We start from the raw sequence: 8,089 nt of genomic DNA on the forward strand, positions 1-8,089 counted from the left end.
TTTCCTCCTTATTTTGCTATGAATATCTTTGTGTGTGTGTATAGATTTTTGTTTTCTTTCCTCTCATTACCTTATCATGTAAAATAAGATATATTGATTTTACATCATAGTTTTAAGTATTGTTAATTTTACATCTTACTATTTAAGTTATGGGATATGAAGAAGAAGAGTAAACATCACTCAAGGACATTATCTCCTCTTATGGGGAAGGGGTTAGTGTGTTTTTGGATGCATGCAGTATAGTTGTATCATATTATGTGGAAGTTTGACATTTTCATTGTTTTTATTTTGAGAATAAGTATGACTTAAGGAGATGCATATGGGTGCCAAGTAGACAAGGGGTGGACTTCTGATGGTTAATTTTATGTGTCAATTTGACTGGCCATGGAGTGCCCAAATTAACATTATTTTTGGGTGTGTCTGGGAGGGTGTTTCTAGGTGAGATTAGCATTTAAATGAGGGGACTCAGTAGATTACCCTCTCCAGTGTGGGTGGGCATCATCCAATCCATGAGGACCTGAACGGGAAAAAAAAGAAAAAGCAATGGAAGGAAGCGTTCATCCCTTTTTTTTCTGCTTCACTGTTGAACTGGAACATATCTTCTCCTGCCCTTGGTCTGGGATTTATACCTTTGGTTTCTCTGGTTCTCAGGCCTTGGGACCCAAACTGAATTACACCACTGGCTTTCCTGGGTTCCCAGCATGCAGATGGCAGATTATGGGATTTCTCAGCCTCCATAATCACATGAACCAAATTGTTATTATATATACAATAGGAAATATATATATCCTATTGGTTCTGTTTCTGTTCTTGTTCTGTTCCCATTTTAGATAGATAGAGATAGATAAGATGGATGGATGGATGGATGGATGGATGGATGGATAGATAGACAGACAGACAGACGATACATCAATAGATAGAGCTATATCTGCTATTGGTTCTGTTTCCTTGGAGAATCCTAACTAATATACCCTCCAAAGTGAAAATCAGATCAAAGAGTGAGTCCATTATGTTCCCAGGATATGACATTTGGGAGGTTTTTGAAGACTAGCTGAGATCATGCTGGGTCACTGTCTGATCCCTGGTACCATGATTTTTGCAGTCATAGTGAAGGTAATGCTCAGTTTTCTAGTGGTAATTTATTTGAGATAAAGTTGCATATAGCAGTTCCCATAAACCCACGCCCAAATGCAGTCTATCCAAAGAGCACATGTGAATGCAGTAGGTCTCATTGAAGCTGTGGGAAGGGGCATCTCCTTTCCTGAGACTTCTTTGCCCATCAGCACTTTGTGACAGGAACACAAGCCTTCCATTCCACTGAAGATCGTCCTCTTTCTGCCTTGATGGCTCCGCTCTCTCCTCTTCTCTATTTTGTCTGCTTTCTTTTACCCATACCTTGCTTTTTAGAGCAAACAAAATTACTCTGACAAAGTAATTTAGAAGTCATTTTTCATTGCTTAGGTTTCTGCTGAGAATTACATCCTTGTATTCTCCCCCTCTGCTCCAAAAAGCATGCCAATCAATTTTGACAAACATGTACATTTCACTTTCTATCAAGAATTTTGAGGTGAGAAGTTCAAATAATAAACATTTGTTTTACCTTTTTGTATGTTATCCCAGTGGCTCTTCTGCTGCAAGAGAGAAGGAATCTGGATTCAAAATGAAGAGAGAAGTAAATTGTGAACAGACACCCTCGTTGAAAACTCTGGAAAAATGTACTCCAGGAGGACAGAGGCATGCAGTTTAAATTGAGGCTCTGGGTCTTTGGAGAAGATTCCAGCCAAGCAGCAGCTGCACATGCCATCAAATTTTCTAGTCGGTGAAACACAGGTGGCCACAGTGGAGGAAGGAAGTTTCAAGACAGTCTGAAAAGGCACTCTCAGGGACAGTGGTTTAGTTGTCCTCTGAATGCTTTTTATGTAGTCTGCTATACATTTAAATGTTTTAAAAATTAAGTTCTTGTTTTGCTAGAACAGTAAAAGCAACTGATTTTCTGGAAAGGAGCCTATTATCTACATAGGTCTTCATTGCTTTCAGTTTCAATCTGGAGTAGATTCCAGGAAATGCCATTTCAAGTAGCCTTGAATTGGCCTAAGAGATTTTTTTTTATGGCTGGAAAACCTTTATACCAGGTTATTTTAAAGTATAATATCTGGAAATGCATGCACTTGGGAGGGGCTGAGGGGAGTTCCAGCACCTCCTTTTGGTTGTTGCTTTTCAAGAGCTAGGATATGGCATTCGGCTGTTTTAAATCTTTCTACAAACAGCCTGGTCAGTGTAGGAAGCTGCAGGTGAGACCCTTGTCAGGGCTGATATCATAACTTAGAATCATTATTTTTGTTTGTCTCCAATTCATTCTCCACGCAATGGGCAGTGATTTTTATAAAAACACAAACTGAGTAATGCTGTTTTTCTGCCAAAAAGTCTTAAAAGCTTCCTGTTGCAGTTAGCAAGATCCTACGTGATCTGGCTCCTGCCTGCCCCTCTCAAACCCAGCCTATCTCTGCTTCACCGCATGGACCTTCATTCAGGACCAAACACACCAAGCTGTTCCCCAACCAAGAGTTTTGAACGAGCTCTCCTTCTGCCTGGAACTCAATTCCCTTACTCCTTTCCTGATTTATTTTACTCTTATTAAATTCTCTCTTGGGCTGGCCCTGTGGCCAGTCGTTAAGTTGAGCATGCTCCGCTTTGGCGACCAGGGTTTGGTTCCCAGGCACGGACCTGTACCACTCATTGGAGGCCATGATCTGGGGATATTCCACATCTAAAACAGAGGAAGATTCGCATCGATCTAAGCTCAGGGAAAAATCTTCCTCTGCAAAGATAAATAAATGCAGCAATGAGTAATCTATCTTAACTTCCATTTTCTCAGGAGCCATTTCTAACCAAGTAATCTACATTGGGTCTCCTCTCTACGCTTACTCATGCACCTTGTACTAGTCCTTTACAACGCTCATCAGAAATGGAAATATTACACTTCTTGATATGACAATACATTAATGTCTTACTTCTGAACTAAAAATATGCGTGAGCATGGGGGCCGTGGCTATTTTACTAATCACAGTATCCCCATTGCCTTCTGCAATGCCTTCTACAGTGTCCAGATCATGAGCAGTGGTCAGTACATATTTATTGAATAACTAAGTCATGATTAAAAGCGCATGCTTTGTGTCAGTCAGGTCTAACTTGAGTTTGGCTCACAGTATCTTGGGTGTTGGACCTGGGAAAACAAAATATGGGAAATTCCTCCCACAATGCACAAACATGGCTTCAGGAATGTGACCTCTTGCTGCTATTGTATTTGTCATTCTCATCGTATCACCATCACCATCATCATCTTATCATGTTGGGTGTGGCTTGATGGTTCTATGACCCTGATGAAACCCTTGTCTCTATGAGATAAGTATGTTGTACAAACAAGAGGCAGGAAGCTTAGAGTTTTTACTTAGATTTGTTTTATAATTTTAGTGATGGTGTCGAATTTTGTTCTGATATCAGTTATTTACTTAATATTATATTTAATAGGAAATAGAAAGGATAATTACAAGAGACTTCTGATTCTGGCAACGTTTAGAACTAGATAACATGAAGAATTTCTCATCATAAAATATTACAAAAAGTTAATAAAATAGAGCAAACATCCTTACCCATTGTATTGGTTTACCAGAGCCGCCATAACAGAATGCTATACTCCTCCTTCTGGCCCCTCAAAGTTCATGTCCTTCTCACATGCAAAACATATTCATCCCATCCCAACATCCCTCCCCCAAATTATTAACCCATTCCAGCATTAACTCTAAATCCAAAATATCACCTAATTATCATCTGAATCAAGTATGGCTGACTCCAAGTATGATTTATCCTGGGGAGAAATTCCTCTCCAACTGTGAACTTGGGAAACCAGATGAGTTACCTGCTCCCAGTATACATTGATGCGATAGACATAGGATAGACATTCATTCCAAAAGGGAGAACTTGGAAAGAAGAAAGGAATCTTGGGTCCCAAGCAAGTCAGAAACCTAGCAAGACAAATTTCATTAGATTTTAAGGCTGGGAATAATCCTCTTTGGCTCTCTGCTCTGTCCTTATGGCCCAGTTGGGGTGGTGGACCTGTCCTCCAGGCCCACCGGGGCAGCAGCCCAACTTCCTCATTCTGGGTGGCAGCTCTGCCTTCTGGATCCGAGGAGGAGATGACCTTGTACCTTAGCCGGGTGTCCTCTGGGCTCATGGTGGCAGTAGCAGCCCCACTGGTTTCTTTCTTTTTTGTTTTTTTTAAAGATTGGCCCTGAGCTAACGTCTGTTGCCAATCTTTTTCTTTTTTCCTGCTACTTCTTCTCCCTAAATCCCCCTAGTATATAGTTGTATATTTCAGTTGTAGGTCCTTCTAGTTCTGCTATGTGGGACACTGCCTCAGCACAGCTTGAGGAGTGGTGCTCGGTCCACGCCCAGGATCCAAATCAGTGAAACCTTCGGCTGCCAAAGCAGAGTGTGTGAACTGAACCACCCAGCCATGGGGCTGGCCCCCCACAGCTTTCTACATCTGTGATTCTGCCCTCAAAGGCATTCTCCCTTCATTTGGTCCTGTCTCTGTGCTGCTCAGTCCAGGCGGTCAGTTTTTCTGCTAGTGTAAAATTCTCAATATCTTATTGATTTCCTGGGGGTCCAAGGTCTTCCAGAGATCTTTCCTAGATAACTACATCGCTATTCCAGCTCCTGCTGAGATGATTGAATGGATCCGTGAGCCACACACTTAATCTTTTAGTAAATGGTTGTCCAGTCACAACCTTGGTACTGTTTCCTGAGTGTTCTATCTGAATAGGCTAGAATCTTCCAAATCATCAAGTGCTAGTTTGTTTTGGCTTAGCTATTCCATCTTCCATTTATCTGTCTCCTGGCGTTTTACTATAAGCGGCAAGGAAAAAATAGGCTGCGCCTTCAACACTTTTCTTAGAAATCTCCTCAGGTAAATATCCAAGTTCATCACTTATGAGTTCTAATTTCAGCGAAACACTACAACACAATTTGGCCAAATCCTTTCCACTTTATAACAAGGATCACCTTTCCTCCAGTTTCCGATAGCATGTTCCTCATTTCTGTCTGAGACCTCATCAGAAGCTACTTTAACATTCACATTTCTAGCAACGTTTTGGTCATGACAATATACGTATTCCCTAAGACAATAGAAGCTTTCTCTACAGCTCCCCTCTTTTCTTCCTGAGCTCTCACCAGAATCACCTTTAATGTCCATATTTCTACTAGTAGTCTCTTCAAACCAACCTGGCATTTTCCCATGATGCACCTCAAAACTCTTCACACATGTGGAACTCTTCTCACATTCTCTACCTATCACCCAATTCCAAAGCCCCTTCCACATTTTTAGGTATTTATTACAACTTCCAGGTACCAAAATCTGTATTCATTTCCCAGGCCTACCCTAACAAACTACCACAGACTGGGTGAATTACGTAACAGAAATTTAATGTCGCACAGTCTTCGAGGCTAGAAGTCCAAAGTCAAGGGGTCAGCAGAGTTGGTTTCTTGTGAGAACTGTGAGGGAATAACGTGTTCTAGGCCTCTCTCCTTGGCTGTAACTGGCCATTTTCTCCCTCCATCTTTTCTTTTCATTATTTTTTTCTCACCTCTCCTCCAAATATGAATTTTACACTTATTGTTGAAATTTATTTTACTTTTGAATACATTCAGGTTGATGATCACATTTTTCTCAGTACCTTGAAAATATCATTGGACTATAATCTGATCTCCATTGATGCAGCTGAGAAGCTTTCAATTCTGTCTTTTTGTTTGAAAATCTGTTTTTCCTCTGTAAATGTCTTTTGACATACATATTTATATTTTATAATTTTTCTCTGATTTACTCATGTGAATTTACTATCTTTTGTACTTTGATTCAGCGTGTTTCTGGCATCTGCAGATGGGTGACTTTGTAATTTCTGGAAAATTCTTAGTTATTATATCTGCAAGTATGGTTTCTGCACCATTTATGTTTCCTCATCTATATCCACTGATTAGATGAAAGTTCAACCCTCTTGTTTTATCCTTTCTATTAACTAATGCCTGCTTCACCCTGAATCATTTCCCCTGATTTATATTCCAGGTCATTAAATCTCTCTTCATTTGAGTCTAGCCTGTGTTGAAATGGATCCTTTGATTTCTAAAATTCAATGATGATAATTTTTGTTTTTAGATGTTCTATAGGTTCATTTTATAATGCAATATGTCATTTTTGTAGATTACTAATTTCTGCAAATCTTTTCAAGATTATCTTTTATTTATTTGTTTGTTTATTTATCTTTAGTTTGTTTTTTTGAGGAAGATTAGCCCTGAGCTAACATCCACCACAAACCTTCCTCTTTTTGATCAGGAAGACTGCCCCAGAGCCAACAGCCGTGCCCATCTTCCTCTACTTTATATGTGGGATGCCTGCCACAGCATGGCTTGCCAAGTGGTGCCATGTCCACTCCCTGGATCCGAGCTGGCGAATCCTGGACCACCAAAGTGGGACGTGCGAACTTAACCGCTGTGCCACCAGGCTGGCCCCCTTATCTTTTATTTTTATAAGTAATGAGAATGATCAAAATTACTCTTTCACAACACAGCTGTTTAATTTCTTTGGTAATTATAGTATATAGTCAAGGTTCTCCAGAGTGGTGTTTATATGTATACATATACACATGTATATTCATATAAGTAAAGAGAGAGAGAGAAAGAAAGAGAGAAAGGATAGATTGATTACATAGATAGAGAGACAGAGACAGAGATTAGTTTTGAGGAATTGAATCAATTGTGGGGGCTGGCAAGATCCTGTAGGCTGGAAATTCAGGCAAGAGTTGATATTACAGTCTTAAGTTCAAAATCTGCTAGGCAACAGGTTGGAAACTCAGGCAGGATTTCTACATAGCAATCTTGAGCAGAAACCTTGGTATTTGTTTTTAAGATCTTCAAATAGTGAGTTGAGGCCCACCCAAATTATGGAGGGTAAGCTGCTTCAGTCAAAGTCTACTGTTTTAAATGTTAATCACATCTAAAAACTACCTTGACAGTGATATCTAATGTTTTACCATACAGCTGGGCACCATCGCCTAGCCAAGTTCAAACATAAAATTAATGTCAAGAAAGTGACACCTGTGAGGGCTGGCCTGGTGGCTCAGCAGTTAAGGTCGCACATTCCACTTCGCCGGCCTGGGGTTTGCCGGTTTGGATCCCAGGTGTGGATATGGCACTGCTTGGCAAGCCATGTTTGGTAGACATGCCACATATAAAGTAGAGGAAGATGATCATGGATGTTAGCTCAGGGCCAGTCTTCCTCAGCAAAAAGAGAAGGATTGGTGGCAGATGTTAGCTCAGGACTAATCTTTCTCAAAACAAACAAACAAAAAAATGACACCTGTTCCCATGTATTACACGGTGACCAGGGGTAGGAGTTCCACTGCACAGAAGATAGCAAAGAGCATAATAACACCTACCATCAGGAGCAGTTGTCTCAGGATGTCAACCTATTTCTTGGTTTGTAGGTGTTGGAGCCTTCAAGAAAGATACAACTCACACAGAGAAGAGGCAGGGCAAGATCAGCTTCAATAGTAAGCATCAGTCTCAAATGGCCAAAAGGTCTTGCTCCACAGCTAATGCAGGGAAAGGGTCTGCACACATCTCTCTTGTGCTGCAGGTGAAGGACCCCTTCCCTCTCATCCATGAACAGAGATAGCCATATGACACACACTAATACTTGTACTAGTTTCTGATAAAAAACAGCCCTTGAGTTCTGTGGAGACTCATGTCTACTAACGACTGGCCCTGAGGGTGAGGATAGTGCAGGTCACAGCAACTGGATGGGGAAAGAGACCTTGGGCCCTTGTCCCGTCTACAAAATGACACAGCTAAGACATTGCAAAGAACACCCAGTGGGGGTGCAGTCCTCTACATGTCACTGATGGGGGAGATGTGGCTGCATGAGCTCTTATGTCAATAGCTGTTGCTTGGGGACACCTAGGATGTGGCTGACTCCGGACCTCACAGTCTTCCCAAGCAGCAGAACTGAGACTTCTTGGCCCTCTCAATAAGGGAATAG

Source organism: Equus asinus, chromosome 16 (assembly GCF_041296235.1).
Source record: "Equus asinus isolate D_3611 breed Donkey chromosome 16, EquAss-T2T_v2, whole genome shotgun sequence".
NCBI lineage: Eukaryota > Metazoa > Chordata > Mammalia > Perissodactyla > Equidae > Equus > Equus asinus.